Source organism: Suncus etruscus, chromosome 5 (genome assembly GCF_024139225.1).
Source record: "Suncus etruscus isolate mSunEtr1 chromosome 5, mSunEtr1.pri.cur, whole genome shotgun sequence".
NCBI classification, from domain to species: Eukaryota; Metazoa; Chordata; class Mammalia; order Eulipotyphla; family Soricidae; genus Suncus; species Suncus etruscus.
Window position 1 is genome coordinate 113,744,795 of NC_064852.1, and position 20,102 is coordinate 113,764,896.

Here is a 20,102-nt window from a genome sequence, read left to right on the forward strand (position 1 = left end):
TACTAGTACCAAGTGAGTAGTAGCAAAAGATATTTATAAATAGGCTCTGCTGTACAGTGATCAGGATGATGTCTCATTAGCAAAGAACTATCGAGCCCAAATATTAATTCAGTAATATCAGAACCTTAGAAGTCTTGCCCTACACAACAGGATACAAAAAGGAGCAAAAGAATTGACTTTCTAATCTTGGAAATGAAATAATACCACTGGGAATGATGGCATTTATATACAACAGTGTCCAATAAAAATGACAATTTCAAAAGTCTAAAAATAACTATTTTAAATAATTAATCTAGTTATAAATTATGAATACTAGATAAAGTCAAATGAACAAAGGAAGACAATTGAGGATAAATAAGAACTGGCATTTGAAGCACAGACAGACAATAGAGGTCCCAGATAATGGCTTTGTGCCTGTCTTGAAAGGTCGCAGATGGGATGCTATAGCCTGACTCAGGTTTAAATAAAATGGTCAAAATTCATGTTGCATCGAGAAAGTAGAACAGTTTGCCTGGGCAGAGGCAGTGTGTGAGCAAAAATCAAAGTTATAAAATATATTACTTAGATTTTAGGTCCACCAGCAAAACCATACAACCACACATATTTCTTTCTCTTCTGCTTGCATTAGACAAGGGAAAGTTGCTAATTTTAGAAATACTGTGTGCTAGGAGATCTTTTATTGGGGAGTCCAGGACAGTTCCTCATGGGTCTGATATCAAAAAGCATTATAAATTACTCAAGGAAGAAATTTAGTGGTTTCTTCTTGAGGTATGGCAATACCAACTAGTTTACAGCTTTCTTTTTCTTTCAAAAAGCATTGTAAATTACTCAAGGAAGAAATTTAGTGGTTTCTTCTTGAGGTATGGCAATTCCAACTAGTTTACAGCTTTCTTTCCATGATCCTAAAACAGTGAAGAACAGGCAACTTTAAACACTGAAAACTGAAAATGCACCAACATACTAAAATTAAGTGATATCTTTAAGAAAGTGAAAGTGTTAACTTATCAAGTATTCACTGTGATTGGCAATTTAAGGAATAATTCAAGATAAATTCAAAATACTCAAAGTTTTAAGCTACTCTCCAGATATTATACTACTAACCATTTCCATCTACTCCTCTTTTAAACCTTTATTTTAAAGCAGTTATAATCAAGGAAATCATGGGAAATAAATTTCACTCTATTCTGATCTTCATAGGTTTTGACATGATAAGCTGATTAGCCTGTTAAAATTTTAAATTTTTCTTAAAAAGTGAGCCTTGTAAGAAATACTTTGTAGGAATCACTATCTTGGTATATAAAGAACTTAAATGAGCACTAAAAGCACAAATAAATACTGCATAATATTCATCCACATAAATATATTCATATATATCTCCGCATAAATATGTTTATCCACATAAAAACTTTAAAAACTATTATTAATATTACTTTTTCCTCTCCTAGTTGTTTTATAATTTGCAGACTATTCATCTTCCTCCTGTTCATTAAGTATCTTACATTCTCTGCCATTCTTTAACATCTCTTTTCTTTTGCTACTTCCTAATTGCCAATAGCTTGTATTCTGTTTTCAAGTTCACAAATACCACTCTGACCCTCCACATTTAGAATTCTGTTGCTGAGGCTTACCATTGTATTATATAGCCCTATCAATTCCATTTGTATAGATTCTTTCATATTTTGAATCAATTCTTGCTTGTGTTGATGAAATTTCTGTTCTTGTGATTACCTAATTTCCATTGCCATCTCAGATAGTGTTGATTTGAGCTGCTCCTTATCTAGTATCAAGAATCTTGAGGAACTCACTCAAAGACCTGTGAGCCAATACTGCAGGATTCCTGCTTGCCATTGTTCTGATCATTCTGTAGAGCTTTAGATTTCTGATTATCAGAGTACTAGCATGATTCATTATTTGACACTAATAGGCTACTCTTCATGCCTTTGTTATTCTATTCCCATAGCCATGCAGTGATATTTAAATAGGACAGGCATTTGTAAATCTATTTCCTTCCTTTTTGTTGCTGTGTTTTTATGAGGTTATTCTTGCATAGGATTAAGACACAGTAGTTTTCCACCTGCTCTTAGGAGATGTGATGTGGGTGAAACAGAATCATCCTCCTGGTGTCAGGGTGCTGAGACTATTATCCCAGGAGCAGGGTAGAAGGGGTCAGTTTCCAGGTTCCATCAGCACACTGGGATTGGGGAATTTCAGATGGGCAGTGGTGGATCCCAGCCCCAATGCCTTTTGTTGGGTAGATGGAGGTGTAGAAAGGCACCCAGTTGTTTGTGAGGTGGGATACTCACCTGGTGGTTGGGGCTCTGGACTAAAGAACAATGTGGAATAGTTCAAAGGTTCACAAAGACAGGACATGAAAGCAGGTGAGTGAAGCAGCAAAATGTTGAATGATGAAAGTGGTGATACAATAACTATCTCACCGTGTGGCCAAAAAAAAAAATACCAAAGATACCTTAGGGTATAGAAGCCAATCAAAGCCATAGAAGAACAGAAAACATAAGTACGTGGGATTGGAGAGGGGGTCTAACTCTGAAGGGCTGATAGCAAGAGAGTCAGAGTATATCTAAAATACCAAGATTCACTCTCCCCCTTTTTTTCATTGAGCATCCAGGCAATGTCCGTTTCTCTTCATTTTCCAAGTTAGCATAGCTCAGAATTGTGTTCTTGATAGGTAAAGATTCAGATCACTGGCCCCAGTGGACAATGTCACTATAACCTCTTGAAGACCAGGAAGGAGCAAGATCACCACGTTAAGCTACACTGGGACTCTATGTGTAATACAATGTTGACCATCATGAGTTGCTCAGTTTTGTGTAATTTGAACATAACTAATCTGAGATGACTAAGAACATTCCTTATAGAGGATAACCTGTAGGGAGCAGGGAGTGAAAAATATTTCATGAAATTAAAGAAGTTGTCAATTTGGAGAATTTTCCCCGGTGACTCACTAGATTGCATATACAGGCATCTAAGATCAGCTCTTTTGGGGAATTCTTCTATATTTGGGGAGGATTGGGCATATTCAGCAATGCTCAGGGCTTAGTCTTGACTTTGCATTCAGGGATCACTCATTGAAGTACTCAGGAAACCATCTGAAGTTCTGGATATCAAATGCAGGACAGTCTTATAAAAAAACAAATACCCTCGGGCCCGGAGAGATAGCACAGTGGTGTTTGCCTTGCAAGCAGCCGATCCAGGACCAAAGGTGGTTGGTTCGAAACCCGGTGTCCCATATGGTCCCCCATGCCTGCCAGGAGCTATTTCTGAGCAGACAGCCAGGAGTAACCCATGAGCACTGCCGGGTGTGGCCCAAAAACAAAGAAACAAAAACAAAAAAAAAGAAAAAAAAAGAAAACAAATACCCTCCCTATCCACTGTATTATTACTCCACCCAAGGGAATTATTCTTAAATGTGGATAGACTGTTGAAGAAAACATAAACAGAAGACAATTACCTAAATAGTTGAGAAAGAAACTCTAAACTAAATTAACAATCAATGAATTTCACAATAACATTGTGAAGAGACCTGATAACTGAATACTAAGTCAAAAGATAACTTCAACACACAGAATAGCATGTTATAAAAAACAACATTCAAAAAACGTAATAAAATACTCATAAAAATTAAGAGCATAAGTGCCAGAGAAATAGTACAGCAAGTTAAGTTGCTTATCTTATTGTTAGCATACCCGAATTATCATTTATGATCCTTGAGCACTTCTGAAAATGTTCCATTAGCACAGAGCCAGAAGTAATAAGACCTGGCTGATTGTGGTAAGAGAGAGAGAAAGAGCATGAGATAAATAAAAAAAAAATGGAAGAAGGAAGAAATGAATGAAGAACAAAGAAAGAAACAGAAAGAACAAAAGAAGAAAGAGAAAGGAAAAAAAGAAAGAAGGAAAGAGAAAAAAGAAAAAGGAAAGGACTGATCAAGACATTTGAGGTCTAAAAATGTATACAGAAAAACAGAATTAAGTTAGCAAATCAATAGTGTCTAATAAAAATAACAAAGAAAATAGAATGAAGCATTAGTTGCAAAATAAAAGACAGCTTTCTAGAATAAAGTAAAAGGATTTTCTAGAATAAAATGTTATATTGAAGACCAGCCATGCTGAAAATACAAACTTGTTAAGGCATATTACTATATTTCAAAACTTTAAAGATAAAAAGAAGATCCTGAAATTATCCAAAGAGCAAAAAACAATCTATTCACAGGATTACAAGTGAGAACACCACCAGACTTCTCAAAAAAGTAACCAATCAAAGCTGGATAATAACAAAGAAATGCTTAACATTCAACGGTAAAAAAGAATAATACTGGTATTATTTAATCAGACTATGGAACAAGTAAAATGGTAGACTAAAGGTCTAGTTTAAGGAAAATAAGTCTTAAAATTATTTTATTTCTCATAATCATTTTTAGAAAGCTACTAGAGTCATACTTATGATAAAATATAATTCAAAAAATAAAAATATCCTCCTAAAAAAGGGACTCAACCCAGAAGAAAAATAAAGGGAATGGTCAATTAAAGATGTGTTCAGATCCTCAGTGACACTAACTGGGATTGATGGAAATGAATGCAAAAAAAAAAAAAAAAAAAAAAGCCATGCTACAAGGAAAAATAAACCGGTAGATACTGACAAATTTGAGCATATAAAGTCAAGTATTATATTAAAGGACTTACATGTAATTTTATTTTTGGTTTTTGGGTCACACCCGGCAGCACTCAGGGGTTAATCCTGGCTCTAAGCTCAGAAATTGACCACAGCAGGCTCTGGGGACCATATGGGACACTGGGATTTGAACCACCATCCTTCTGCATGCAAGGCAAATGCCCTACTGCTGTGCTATATCTACGGCCTCCTACATGTAATTTTTGATGTTAATTCATTACTAAATCTTAGAAATCATTTATTATAATAATATCTGTTTAGTAACATTAATATAGTGATCGCCTATTATAGTAATTATAGTATACTATAGTCTATTATACTACACATGTGTTGTAGTATGCATACATCACACAGAAAATAGATAAGTACATCTATGACAGAACATAACAAATAAAAAGCTCAAAATAATCCCATTTCAACTATTTTGTGAAATTATAGCAAATAAAGCTGATATAAATCTTAAAATTTTCTCATCTTCACAATTAGAAATATTGAAGATAATGTCCTAAATTAAAAAGTTAAAAATGGCACACTTTTCAGTTATAGTTCAGTTAACTACTATAATTCAATACAGTAGAAGAAATGATGAATGAGACTGAAAGATAGTACAAGGGTAAAGTACTTGCTTTGTACTTGAGTGATCAAAAGCAATCCCTGAACTCAAAACTATGCTTAGTAAATTCTAAGCATGACTGAGGATCCCTCCAAAATAAAATATTAAAATAAAAATAGAAAATAGGAGACCATTTCTTTCCATTAAACATTTGAGAGAACCCAGTTCTTCATTAATATTTGTAAATTTTTATTTATTAAACTGTTTAAGTGTAAAAAATAATGGTTTAAAAATACCAGGGCTGATAAAAGAGAGGAAAGTATATATGGTAATATCTCTAGAGATATATTAATCTTAAACTTGGGTTCACCAAAAAAAATAGCAACTTTTAAATATGTTAGAAGAATCTCAACAGCAGTGAATCTTAAAAATATAGTATGTGTGGGCCCAGAGAGATAGCACAGTGGTGTTTGCCTTGCAAGCAGCCGATCCAGGACCTAAGGTGGTTGGTTCGAATCCCAGTGTCCCATATGGTCCCCTGTGCCTACCAGGAGCTATTTCTAAGCAGACAGCCAGGAGTAACCCCTGAGCACTGCCGGGTGTGGCCCAAAAACAAAACAAAACAACAAAAAATATATAGTATGTGTGTGTATGTACTTATGGCTCTAGTGATTCTAGATATATTTAGAGAATAACTGACTTCTAACTTGCTAGCATATCATAATATCAAGTAAAATCCTCTTTAAGAACTTATTGCATATTTGTCAGGCAAATTGAGTATTAAATTATTAATATTAATAATTAAGTATTATTGAGTCAATAAAAGAATGCCACAATTGTTGTATGAATTTTGGCGACTTATTCCCTAAAAGGCAAAGATAATTCAAGTGAAAAGAAGCCCTTTCAATGAAAATGTTTCATGGTTTCTGTAATCAACTGCTTGATAAAAATAGAAAATTATGGGGCCGGGCGGTGGCGCTAAAGGTAAGGTGCCTGCCTTGCCTGTGCTAGTCTTGGACGGACCGCGGTTCGATCCCCCAGTGTCCCATATAGTCCCCCAAGCCAGGAGCAACTTCTGAGCACATAGCCAGGAGTAACCCCTGAGCATTACCGGGTGTGGCCCAAAAACCAAAAAAAAAAAAAAATAGAAAATTATTTGTCCCTAAATCTTTAAGTGGAAAATAATTCTATGCATCTAAATACATAAAACAAGAGATAAATAAGAATCATAAAATTGAGCAATCATATAGAATTAGAAACAGAGTAGAAAAGTCTGCCTCAAGTATATCAATTTTCACTTACTAGAATAATTTTATTCACAAGAAGTTAGAACACTTTATAGCAATAAAATCCCACAAACTTTGTTTCTGTGGTGCAATAATTGTCTCTAAATTTGACATATAAATTTTATTTATCTGGACCAAAGACAGTAAGTGAATTTTCCAAGATCACATGATTTCTAAGAATATTATAAGATTATGCTTGTGGCAAAAATTCAAATACACAAGAGATGTCTCAGAAATGAGTATTATCGCCCTGTGTATATTACAACTAACCTTACTAGAAGAGGGATTTAGAAAATAATAAACTTTGTAAAGTAAACAAACAATAACAAATAAAATGTTCCTAACATAAAAGTGAGTTGATTTATATATAAAATATCAAATAGATTTATATGGCAACTTATTTTTTCCCTTTTAACACCATGATTACAAAGTTGTTTATGATTGAGTTTCCACTTACACCAGCTCTTCCTTCACCTGTGAACATTTTCTGCCACCAAGATCCTAGTTTCCATCCAACTCTCAACCCTGCCTGTCTCTGGGAAAAGCATTTTATTCTCTCTCTCTTTCTTTCTCTCTCTCTTCTCTCTCCCTCTCCTTCTTATTGCTCTCTTTCCCCTCCCTCCTTCCTTCCCATCTTCTCTCGTTCCTCCCCTCCCTCCTCTCTCTCTCTTTCTCCTTTCTCTCTGTGTCTCTTTATTTTTTACTTAGACAATGTAGTTTGTACTATTGTTAATGAAGAAGCACCATGTATATCACTTTACCCAACACCCAGTTATTGTCCAGAGTGATCAGTCCCAACTATCCTTGTCATAGTCTCTGCCCTAACTGCACTCCACACTATTTGTGGTAAGTTTCCTACCATGGGCTGGTCTTCCTGGTCTTCATGTGTATTGTTTCTGGATATTATTACCACACTATCTCTTTTTTCTTATATCCCACAAAAGAGTGAGATTTTTTCTATATAATGACTTATTTTTGTTTTATATTAATTCTATTTCTTGTGTAAATGTTCTGACAATGGATGCATTTGGGATAGGCATTAGAAAAAGCAAGGGTATTGCCTCATCTGCAAAAATGTAGTTATTTTGCAGAGAGGCACATGATTTATTTTACTTTTTCAAAAGACTTCTGCTTTATTATTAATTGTTAATAGGGAACCATAGAAAATAGCTTTACACTGAGGTGTGTTTCTATCAGCCAAATGGCAATTCACCCATTTCTTCTTCTGCTCCTAATTCCCAATGGTAATCACCATAGTTGCTACAAAGTCTCCGAGTATGTATGTATATGTTTTGCCAATTTGACTGCTTCAATATACCACATATAAATGACATCATGTGGTACTTATGTTTTACTTTCTTATGTAGCATAATCATCTCAAAGGTCTTTCATTTTGTCCCACCAAGCCACTATTTCACTTTTAATGGCAGAGTAGTATTGCATTAATTATACATATATATATATATATATATATATACATATATAATCATTAAAAAAATCCAACCTCTGTCAGTGTGCATTTAGGATAATTCCATACTTTAGTCATTCAAAGGGTGTAGCTATGAACACAGGAATACAAAAGTGAACTAGTGTTAAAGAACTAATTGTACTGAGCCATTTTGAATTTTTTAAATAGGTATTTTCTTTTGTTGTTGTTTTAAGGCCATAGCTGGCTGTGCTCAGGGGTTACTCCTGGCTCTGTACTCAGGAGTCACTCCTGGCAGGCTTTGAGGATATGGGATGCCAGGGATCAAATCCAGACCAGCTGTGTGCAAGGCAAGCACCCAACCCATTGCCCACTAACCCACTAACACTCTGGCCCTAACAGGCATTTTTTAAAAAATTATATCAATGGCATACACAATCTAAAAAACACACCCTGGAAAAAATTAAGGAAGAAAAAAGGCACCTGGTTGATTATGAAACAAAAAGAACTTAATCTGAAGGTTGGCTTTGCAGAAAATGAGGCTTAATAGAATAATACTGACTCTCAGACAAATTCTCAACAGAAATTCTGCTTCAGGAAGCTGCTTAAGTACAGCAACGGGGGAGAGAGTGAAAGCCTGGAATAAACGTGCCAGGAATTTTGAGAGTATTTCAGGTTGGACCAATGAATAGTGCATCTTTCATTTCAGCCCAGATGCTTTAAGACTAATTTCCAGTTTTAATTCTCCTAGTTATCCTCATGTATTTGAAGCGATCCTAAAGAGAAATGCAATATTTATTTGCCATATGTATCTTAATTTAATTTATGAAAATATTATCGGAGTGACATTGCCTTGGCAACTTAGCATTTCTCACAATGGGCATGCATTACTATCATTTCACTTCATTTCCTTCTGCCTTCATAATATTACCTCCGCATTGTCAGAAAGTTCTCAGGATGGCGATGCAAATCAAAGCTTCATTACAAAGCCCAGGGAAAAAGTATTATTGCAAGACTGTTTCATGAAAGGTAACCACTGTGCATGCTTAGGGCCAAAATTGAAGTGATAAAATATAAATTTCATTTATTTTTATAACGAAACCTTATTTTTTTAAAAAAAAAAAAAAGAACTCCTAGTCTTCCACATCCTCACCTCTCAATCCATTTACTCAGAGGAAGAAGGACCCTGGAATGAACACAGGCTAGAATGCACAAGGTATTTCTCATGATCCACACTGACAATGCAAGAATGATTAAATATTTCCTTCCAGAGCTCTCACCGTGAGACAAGAACAAAAGAGCCCTCCGGGCTGAAGACCTAGAGGGGGTAATTTTAAGAAGCAATATAGTGATACCCTAAGTTTTAATAAGAATTCAGGCACTCTGCCAACGAGCTCGCTCACCTACTCCAGATCCAGAATTACACTGCTTTGGAAATTGCCTGAATGTCTCCTTAACTTTGTTTCTGAAATACAGGCTAGACTGATCAAATGAAAAGAAGTTTCTGCCTCCCCTACAGTACTTAGTTCAGGTCATCCACTTGGAGATAATCTGAGTGTCTACAACAAGCCAGTTCCAAGTTTAACACCAAGGAAGACCCAAAGAGAGGCCCTCTGTGGTCGTTTCATGGAGATTAATGAGAAGATCTGATAAGCACATACTCATACATTTATCAAACAAGTAAAAAATAAAGCATTAAAAGAGTTATCTTGTTAAACTCGTGGGAGCAAAAATTAGAATAGTGATTGCCAGGAGATGGGATGGAGCAAAGATGGCAGATAGTTTGTGGGTATTGTTATTTGCACAATGAACATAATTTTGTCTACAGAGGGAAGGGATTTTCCCTCAGCACTTCATGGTTCCTCAAGCACTATTGGCGGGGGGGGGGGGGTGTTTTTGCACATAACCAGAAATTGTCCTAAACATGACAGAGCATATCCTCCAAACCAAAAATAAGATCCCCCAGCTCTACCAGATGTGACCCCAGATTGCTATGTGGTGTGCTGACTCCCCAAATGATGAGGCTATTAGGGTCTGAATTAGTGCCGTGTTGGCACTGAAAGTCAAAGACCACCTCCTAAAATGCAAGTTGCAAGAGAAAGTTTACTTGGTTTGCAGAGATCCAAGTCTCATCCAACAGTTTTGTCAAGGACCCTGAATAAAATCTTCAAGAAGTTTATATAAAAATCATAAGCTGTGGAAGCCAGACAGATAGCCTGGAGGTAGGGCATTTGCCTTGCATGCAGAAGAATGGTGGTTTAAATTTCGGCATCCCTGAGCCTGCCAGGAATGATTTCTGAGTGGAGTGTCAGGAGTAACCCTTGAGTGCTGCCGGGTGTGACCCAAACACCAAAAAAAAAAAAAATCACTAGCCTTAATAGAACAATCATTTCATTATGTAGATGCCTTAATTCATCACTGATTTTTCTGGCTCAACTTTGGTTGTCCAGGAACGCTCAGATCCAAACCTTCAATTGTCAAGGGAGCTCCATCAGATAGAGCACTCAGAGCTCACTCAACCCCAGGTCCTTGTTCCTGGAGGCACATTGTTTCCGAGTTACTCTCTCTCTTAGTGGAATGTACCTAAACTTTCAATCTGTCTGGGGTTTGGGATCACCTGGAGTTCTCACATAGCTAACAAAGTTTAAAATTTCTTGAGAACTGCTGTATAACATACTGTTTATAATTATATTACTGTATTGTATCTTTAAAGACTTAAATGTATAGAGGGATCAGAATAATAGCATAGCAGGGAGGGAATTTGCCTTGATTGTGACCAACCAGGGTTCAATCTCTCTGGCATTCCATATAGTCCTCTGAGCCAACCAGGAGTGATTCTTGAACTCAGAGCCAGGAGTAATCCCTAAATTCAGCCAGGTGTGGCCCAAGACAAAACAAAGCAAAACAAAAAGGAGTATAGAAGATATGCTACACTATCTTGTCTTAGACTCCCCATCTCCTCTCACATTGGTTTTTGGGAGCAAATGAGTATTTATTATCTTGATTGTAGTGTATATCACTGTATTGATATCATATAATATATTAAATATGATATGATATATAACATCATATATAATATGATAAATATTATACCACTACATAGTGATATAACATATAACTTCTACATATCCAAGCTCATCTACTTATGCATGTGACACTGTGCAATTTTTGTGCATGTAACAGTTATGTTACATGTTATCACAATCCTAGGTTTCAGAGATAAAACAAAGGGGGAAAAAGTGACAGAACAAATTTATTGAGATTTTACATTATAAACAACACATTTAAGAATAAATTTTTTTTAATTTTTTAAATATTTTTCATTTAAACACTTTGGTTACAAACATGACTGTGCTTGGGTTTCAGTCATATCAGATGACACCCCCATCATCAGTGCAACATTCCCATCACCAATGACCCAAATATCCCTCCTCCCCTCCCCACCCCTACCTGTACTCCAGACAGGCTTTCCACTTCTCTCATATATTCTCTTTGATAGGATAGTTCGCAATGTGGTTATTTCTCTAACTAAACTCATCACTTTTGTTGGCACTTGTCACTCATTGGATGGAAGCATCTTTGGCTTGAAGCACTTTTTGGATCGGTGTCAAAGATCACCTGTTCTCCTCCCTTGGGTGTGGTCTTTGGGTTCCCGATAAAGCCCACCTGTCTGAGGGAGAAACTGATTGCAATTTTGGTTTTCCGTGATTTGGCTATCTGCTTCTTAGGAGTAAAAGGTTTGCTGTGGAAATTCCTGAACCTGTTTTATCTCCTTAATTGTGTGTGGATTATTTCCCGTGTCAGTGTTCGCTTCCAGACCCAAGTACCCCTGTCCCCTGGGATTGGGGCATGAGACTTCCGCTTCAGTCAATGAGCCATAAAAAAAAAAAAAACATAAATCATGGGGCCGGTGCAGTGGCACAGGATGTAAGGCATCTGCCTTGGGCTAGCCTAGGATGGACCACAGTTCGATCCCCGGGTGTCCCATATGGTCCCCCAAGCCAGGGGCGATTTCAGAGTATATAGCTAGGAGTAACCCCTGAGTGTCACCGGGTGTGGCCCCAAAACTAAAAAAAACACCCATAAATCACATAAATCATATGGTGGTTAAAGTGGTTTTCAAGAGGGAAGTTAGAATAGTTCTCACTAAGGTGGTGATTTTTGAGAGAAAAAAAATAGGAAGTTGATGAGATGGTAAATGTAAAAAGTTTAGAGTCAGGGACCAATGTCTAGAGGACAACAGCTAAAGTTGGAATCCACCGCAGTAGGACTCATGAGAGCTCCAGACCCAGTCTAATGCCTCAAGCCTGTGAATATTTTATGTTTTATGTATGAGGAACAAGCAAGGTTGCTTATAGAATTGGACTTTTATCCAAAAACCTTAAAGGTGGAAAATGATAGTGAATTACCTCTATGGGTCCAATATAAGGACAAAGATCATTAAAAAAAGAAAAGGGTAGGGGAAGAAGTTGATCACAAAATAATGCAGAATCAGAAATACTTGATGAACCCTTCTTGGCTAGGAAGATGGAGAGAGGCCAGGAGCCAAGAAACACAGGCGGAAAATGCAAGAAAACAGATTTTCCCCTAAAGATTTTGGAAAGGAACTCACTCCTGCCAACCCCTTGACTGTAGCTAAGCTATACCCAGAAATTGAAGACAGTAAATCTGTGTGGTTTTAAATCCCTATTTGTAAAGCAGTAATAGAAAAAAAAATCAGTTTCCCACTGAAAGGAATTTAATGTATACTATGAATCAACTAGAAGCAAGAGAAAAGTGTGATTTAATATAAGAAATACATTCTTATGGAAGTGGAGCATAAATGATAGAGCAGCAAGGACAGGAAGGGGAGAGCAGGCAGAGGGCATTGCAGGGAGAGATGTCGAAACTCAAAATCAATGTTGTGGAGTAGATGTGTTTGGAAACAAATGATTGGCTAATAAGGGCCCAAGGGAAGACTCTACTTTATGAGAGCACTGAGGAGACTGAGAGGTATTCTGTAGAAAGGAAGCAGGTGGTTTCAACAAAAAAGAGCAAATGCTTCATGAGTCTAGGTAAAACTATTTGTTATGGAGAACTTAGGTGAGGATTATTGTAGAACAAGCTTCCTATTAGATAAATAAGAGAGCATATCCAAAATAAAAGACTTTTCAGCTCAGTATAGGAATATTCCAATGATCTGGTATTTATGAAAATCTAAATTTAGACTATTTTTGAAAAAGATTCATGTCTTATTACTGAAATATAGTTACAGTCTTCAAGAGAGTAGGAACAGGGAGACTTGAGAGAAATCAGTATTTATTTAAGACTGGTTTGACTGGTGAGCTAGGAACACACAATAAGTATTTTACATATTATTGCCAGCTTTTCTGGATAATCAAAAGGTAAATGAATTTCTCAGTTGTTCAGATAAGAAATATTTTAAAAAAAACTACTAGAAGTAATTTTAAATATACAGAATTGACCAGAGTATACAAAGAAAACCAAGATATCCAAACACTGGCCACCTCTTTTTACTCACCAAGATCATTGTATTTAATTCACAAAGTCCAATTAAATTTTTAGGCTCTTTTACATTTTGTCTCTTCATTCAATACCTTATATAAGATATAGAATTGAGGGAGATGGCCTCTGCCAAGACGTATTATGCTTTTCTTGTTTTTTTTTTTTTTTTGGGGGGGGGCACACCCAGCGGTGCTCAGGGGTTACTCCTGGCTGTCTGCTCAGAAATAGCTTCTGGCAGGCACAGGGGACCATTTAGGACACCGGGATTCGAACCAACCACCTTTAGTTCTGGATTGGCTGCTTGCAAGGCAAACACCGCTGTGCTCTCTCTCAGGGCCCGTATTATACTTTTCAATTAAATCTCCTCACATCTTGAGTTTACTATTTCTTATGTTACTAAGATCCATATGCAACCTGACAAAAGTTTGCATGCAAAGTGAGTCTTGGATGTTGTTTTGAAGCATGTGGTGTTTGCCCACAAGCTCTGTGTTTATTCCTAGAACCTAGAGTCAGCCCTCACACACATCTTCACCAATGAGGCCTAACTGATAAGATGATGTGTAGAAGTATTTTTTTCACTTCTGAGCCAAAGTGTTCAAATGTTTATGTGAGACTATCTAAGGCCACGACCCTGGGCATACCAGGCAGGGAGGACAGGCATGCTAGATGGGACCACTGCGGATGGATGACATGTCTGTCACCCTTCCTCACTGAGTCATCACCCTCAGAAGGTAGTTGGTTGCAGTCTGTGATGTCTGTGTAATGAGAAACAGAGAAACAGAAGAAGCTTAATATCCAGTATTATGGTGATTTTTAGCTTACAATTAGAAGTATTAGATGCTCTGCAAACCAACATCCACATATGCTGAGAAATGCTACAGAGTAGATATCACATACTCTCACCTCTATGATTATGAAACCAAAATCTACAGTCCTAATGGCAAAGGACAACTTGGAAGACAACTTCTATTAACAGTACTTGGGAAATCAGAAGAAATTTAATATTTCAAACAATTTGGAAGGAAGTAAAGATGATGTGCTCAGAAAACTACTATTATCCAGAAATTTTGTTTCTGAGTTAGGGATGTAGCTTAGTGATCAAGTACATGATTTATCGAGTGTGGTATTGGATAGGAAGGCATTAATATTATTAATGAAAGTGATTCAGATTTTATAAAATGGAAGTGGAAATCCGGGCAGGCAAGGTGGCGCTAGAGGTAAGGTGTCTGCCTTGCCAGTGCTAGCTAGGACAGACATTGGTTGAATCCCCCAGCGTCCCATATGGTCCCCCAAGCCAGGAGCGACTTCTGAGTGCATAGCCAAGAGTAACCCCTGAGCATCACCGGGTGTGGCCCAAAAACAAAAAAACAAAAAACAAATGGAAGTGGAAATGACAAGCATTTCTCAAATAACATTTATACACGTGATTTTAAAATGTTATGTTCAGTTAAATAAATTGGTTAAATTTAAGAACAATTTTTTTTAGCAGTTTCCCTTGGATAAATGAAAATTCCATTATTTATTTTTAGGCCATATATTTAGGTACCTATAGTTATAAAGGGACAATCGTGGAACTATTAAGCTGTTTAGTCAAGAAAACAAACAGAGCAAAGAAGAAAATTCCACTTCTCAACACTCGCTCCAGTAGAAATCTTATGTAATCCTTCAAATATGACAAGGCCTAAAGAGAAGATGGGTTTCATAGGTGGTACCTGAGTATCCTCAGTTGGCCATGACCACACTGAAAAAATCAGTGAATAATCTAACCTGGGAAGCAACCATGTATTTGATGTGGTGTTGACCAGTATTTCCACAATATGACAGAGCAGTTGTGCTGGTCAATGTTTTTTATCCACTAGAATTTATAAACCTTCAAGAAAAGTTTCAATGAGGAAACATAACATACTCCTGATTTAGGCTTCCTATAAAGGCAAAAGAGAAAAGCTCCTTTTGACATTAGTAGTTCATACAATTCTTGCTGAAAAAATAATTCTGCAACTCTGACTGGAGAGAGTAAAAATGGTTACTCTCTCTATATCCCATAAATAAATGGGCTTTTCCTGAACACTATTCGGTAGAGATAAACCTTTAAATTTTCTGTGGTCCTGAATTCCTGCCGAACATTATCCTTATCATTTTTGAGTGCACGTAAATGTATCATGTACCACTTGCCTCCCAAGAAAGATTGAATTCACTGCAGTAAATTGGGTCATTCTCAGTACCACTTTATCTTTATCACCTTCAGTGCTATTCTTCAGCAGAGAGCACTCCAGTACTGAGGTCTCCTTGTGAATATTAGAGCAAATACAGAGACCACTTGAACATATAGGCAGAAGAAGAATGATTAGTAGTGGGATTGGGGCTCTGGAATGAAATTTAAACATTGCACAGAAAATGTTCACATCTCCAGAGATGGAAAAGATTTGGTGCACTTGGTATTATTTCTGGCAAGAGTGAAAAAGAAAATGACTTTTTCCAAGTTTCAAACTTGATTTTAAGTAGTATTTTTGTGTTTTCTATATTAAGTCCTCGAGTTTAATAGAAAATGCTTTGTGAATTTATTTCAGGAAGTAAAGAACTGTGGAAATCTTAAATAAATGTTTTTTTAATCATTCAGTAAAATACTCTCCATATATATCCATGTATAAGCTGAGTGAAATGAGTCAAAAGAGGGGTAGAGAAAATAATCTCACTCATTTGAGAGATAAAAGTACATAAAATATATTATGGTAAGCATATCCAGAGGCAATAGAGATGAGGACCAAGAGAACTATTTCATGGTAGGAAGCTTGCCACAAATAGTAGAACAATGCAGTTAGAGCAGGGAAGGGAGCACTAGGACAAAGATCACTTTGGAACTGATCACTTTGGAACTAATCACTCTTGATAAGAATTGAGTACTGATAGGAGATAAAGTGATATGCATGGTACTCCATTAACAAACCATAGTGTCAAAAAAAAGGAAGAGAGGGGGCCGGAGAGATAGCATGGAGGTAAGGCGTTTGCCTTTCATGCAGGAGGTCATCGGTTCGAATCCCGGCGCCCCATATGGTCCCCTGTGCCTACCAGGAGCAATTTCTGAGCCTGGAGCCAGGAATAACCCCTGAGCACTGCCAGGTGTGACCCAAAAACCAAAAAAAAAAAAAAAAAAAAAAAAAAAGGAAGAGAAAGAGAGAGAGAGAGAGAGAGAGAGAGAGAGAGAGAGAGAGAGAGAGAGAGAGAGAAGTAAAATATCTATCCTAGAGGCAGGTGGGGAAAGGATAAGAAGAAAACTAGGGACTTTGGTGGCAGGAAATGTCTACTGGTGAAGAGTGATGTACATTGTATGACTGAAACACAATCGTGAACAATTCTTTAAGCACAGCACTTAAATTAAAAATATATATTAAAAGTTTAATAAATCAGTCATTTTATCTGAAAAAGATCATTCCCTTCCAAGGATCACATTTGGAGATAAAATTCCATTTTAAAATTACCATGCATCTTTTCTTTCATTTCCCTTTCTTCTGTAGTCCTTTTCAAGTATTGAGGTAAATTATGAAGATAAAGGTAATAAATTATAGAACCAACACATTTTGGGGTTGGAAAGAATCGTGTAGAGCATCTGGAATGCAGAAATCTCTGTAGCATGTCCAATCAATAAATGAGATTCCTGTCTAGGTAAGAAATAAGACTGTACTCTTTTATGTTCCAATTGTATTCACAAAGCTCAACTTCAAAATCAAGCAACTCACTTATGCTGATCAAATATGTCACCATTTCTATGAAAACTATAGAAAAATTGTAACCTAAGCACAAAAAGAAAAATTTCCTAAAGAAACTATTAAAATAGAGACTGTAGAGATTGAACAGTGGGCAGGACACTCCTTGGCCCTGCATACAGCCAATCTGGGTTCAATCCCACATGAGCATCCTGAGTCAGCTGAAATGATCTCTGATAACAGAGCTAGGAGTATTAAAATATTAGCAAATTTACTCCAGTGGTGTATTAAAATTAGAACTTTATAGCCAGGTTGGAATTATTGCAGGAATAAAAGTTCAGTATTTGAAAAAATAAAGGGATAATTTTTTTCAATGATTGATCATTGGTTAATAATAGCATAAAAGTAGAGGAATAAGTTTTATACCTCTCAATGTAAATTTATTTAAATTTGAAAAATCAATAAAGGCAATTCACTGCATTAATAGATTAATAGAAGAACAATTCAAGTCATTACTTTAGTGGATGCAGAAATAATTTGTTCAGTAAAATTTATTATACATTCCTAACAACAAGTGTTTGAGTGACTAAGAATCAAAGGAAAAGAAATTTTTTAATCCAAAAAAACTAAATATTTTGCTTGTCGCACAGTCACACACTGATGAAGATGATGATGATCAGTCACACACTAATGATATGTTCAGGCATTATTCCTGGCTCTGTGCTCAGGAATTATTCTTGACAATGCTTCGGGCACCATATATACTATTCCAGGATCAAATACGGGTTGGCCATGTGAAAGGCAAGCATCTGACCTGCTGTATTGTCCTTCCTCCTGGCCCCAAAATATTTCTTTTACATTTTTCTTTTCTTTTTTTTAAACATCCTTGGCAGTGCTCAGAGTTTACTTCTGGTTCTATGCTCAGTTTTCTTCCTGGAGAGACTCAGGAGACCAAATGTACTGCAAACCAGATCTACAAGATCATTGCAAGTCAAGAACCTTAATTTTTGTGCTATTTTTCAGGCCCAATATTTATGTTCATAAATCTAGAAAATTAAAATAGAAATAAATGAGTAAAATATGAATAAAAATCATAATATAAGAATATCACCAAGTATATATTAAAAGTTAAATTAAAAACGTTTAAGCGCAGTAAGGGAATATTTAATATCCATAAATTAAAAAATTAAAAATACTCCCTTCCCACCTTCCTTCCTTCCTTCCTTCCTTCCTTCCTTCCTTCCTTCCTTCCTTCCTTCCTTCCTTCCTTCCTTCCTTATCATTTATTTAGTTTTGGGTAATCACTGCTAAAGGAACCAGATACAATACCAGGGTAGGCTGTATGCAAGATAATTGATTTAGACCCCTGGATTATCTCTTTGACCCTAACTTGACTAAAATTTAAATATATTAGAACATTAAGTTAAATTATGATGACCACATAGAACAAATAGAATCCATTATAAGGAGCAAGAAATATAGCACAGTGGTTGGGCATTTGCCTTACATGCAGCTGACCCATGACGGACCTGGGCTCAATAACCAGCATCCCATATGGTCCCTGGAGCCTGCAAGGAGTAATCCCTGAGCACCGCCTGGTGTGGCCCAAAAACCAAAAAGAAAGAAAAAAGAATCCATTATAAGTAGTGGCAAAATTGATGTGGGAAATATTTTTTATTATGGAATACATTTGAAAAGTGACATATCCTATCAACAACCAACCTAGTCTTATGTTCATACCCTAGGAGAAATGCTTTACCACAGTATATGGAGAAGATCATTATATTAACATTGCCAGTGACTACACACAACTGAAAATAATCAAACTATTCATTGAAACAAAATAAAAATCTATATAAAAATGAAAATGAATAGTTAAGATACTTTTAACAAAATGCAGACTTGTCACTAGTGATTATTAAGAAGAGAAATGAAAGTTGAAGATTAATTTTATCACATACTTCCATAATAAAATGAAAACCCTTATAACACTAAGCAATATAATCTTAAGAGATATAAATAATATGTCATCAAATTATAAAGAAAAGTAGGGAAAGAAAATCTAGAATTAAGTAGTGTAGATCACACCTGCAAGAGAAAAAAGTGCTACTGGCACATGAGGACAGATAAATATGATCTGTCTTCACAAAGAAATTGTCACAGATACAGTGGTCCTTGCACTGATATACTGATATACTAGTCAACACAGAGCTGAAAAGGTCCCTTTTATCTTTACATGACTTGGTAAATAAACATTCCTTTCTGGGGCTAGATTGATAATACAGTGGTTAGTGCATTTGCCTTGCACCTGGCCAACTCAGGCTAGAATCTTGGCATCTCACATGGACCCCGTGTTCTCCAAAAAATTCCCTTTATTGCTTTAGAATAACTCTATGCTTGTGACTTGGCTATGGAGGCACTTTGAAATAAGCTCCTTCTACTCTCCAGCCACCTTGCTCCACCCTTCTAACCTTCCACTTTTTCCACCACCTTCCATAAAATGCTATTTACTTCACCAGGTTCTTTTCATTTTTATTTGCTGCTTTTCGCATTTTTATTGCATGATCAATGTTTCCCTATTTAAAAAAGAATGTTTCCTTATCTTCCTAGCCAACTCTTACTTTATGAGAACCTCTGTTATAAACAATAGGTTGAAAATTGAGGTAACTAGGTTAATGGGGATCCGTGGGGAATATTGGGAGAGACTGTGGGTCACTAGTGGAGGGAGCTTGACACATTGGTGAAGGCTTGGAAGAGCAGCACAGCTGGGTGCAACAATGGTCTAATACTAAAGTAGAGTATGATAGCTCAGTAGTAAAGGGGAAGGAATTGACTGAACTCCAATAACTGTACAGAGAGAGGAAAGACACTGTTGAAGCATTCTAATGAGTAAAGCAGATGCTCATCCATCATTATTGTGCAATCTACAAAGGTAAATGAAT

The 20,102-nt window shown here is 36.3% G+C and overlaps 1 protein-coding gene across 1 annotated transcript in view; it reads right to left on the bottom strand.

Annotated features, from left to right (window-relative positions):
* Window positions 1-20,102, bottom strand: part of PARD3B (par-3 family cell polarity regulator beta) — a 1,279,582-nt gene that overhangs the window by 734,665 nt on the left and 524,815 nt on the right. The window lies entirely within an intron of this gene.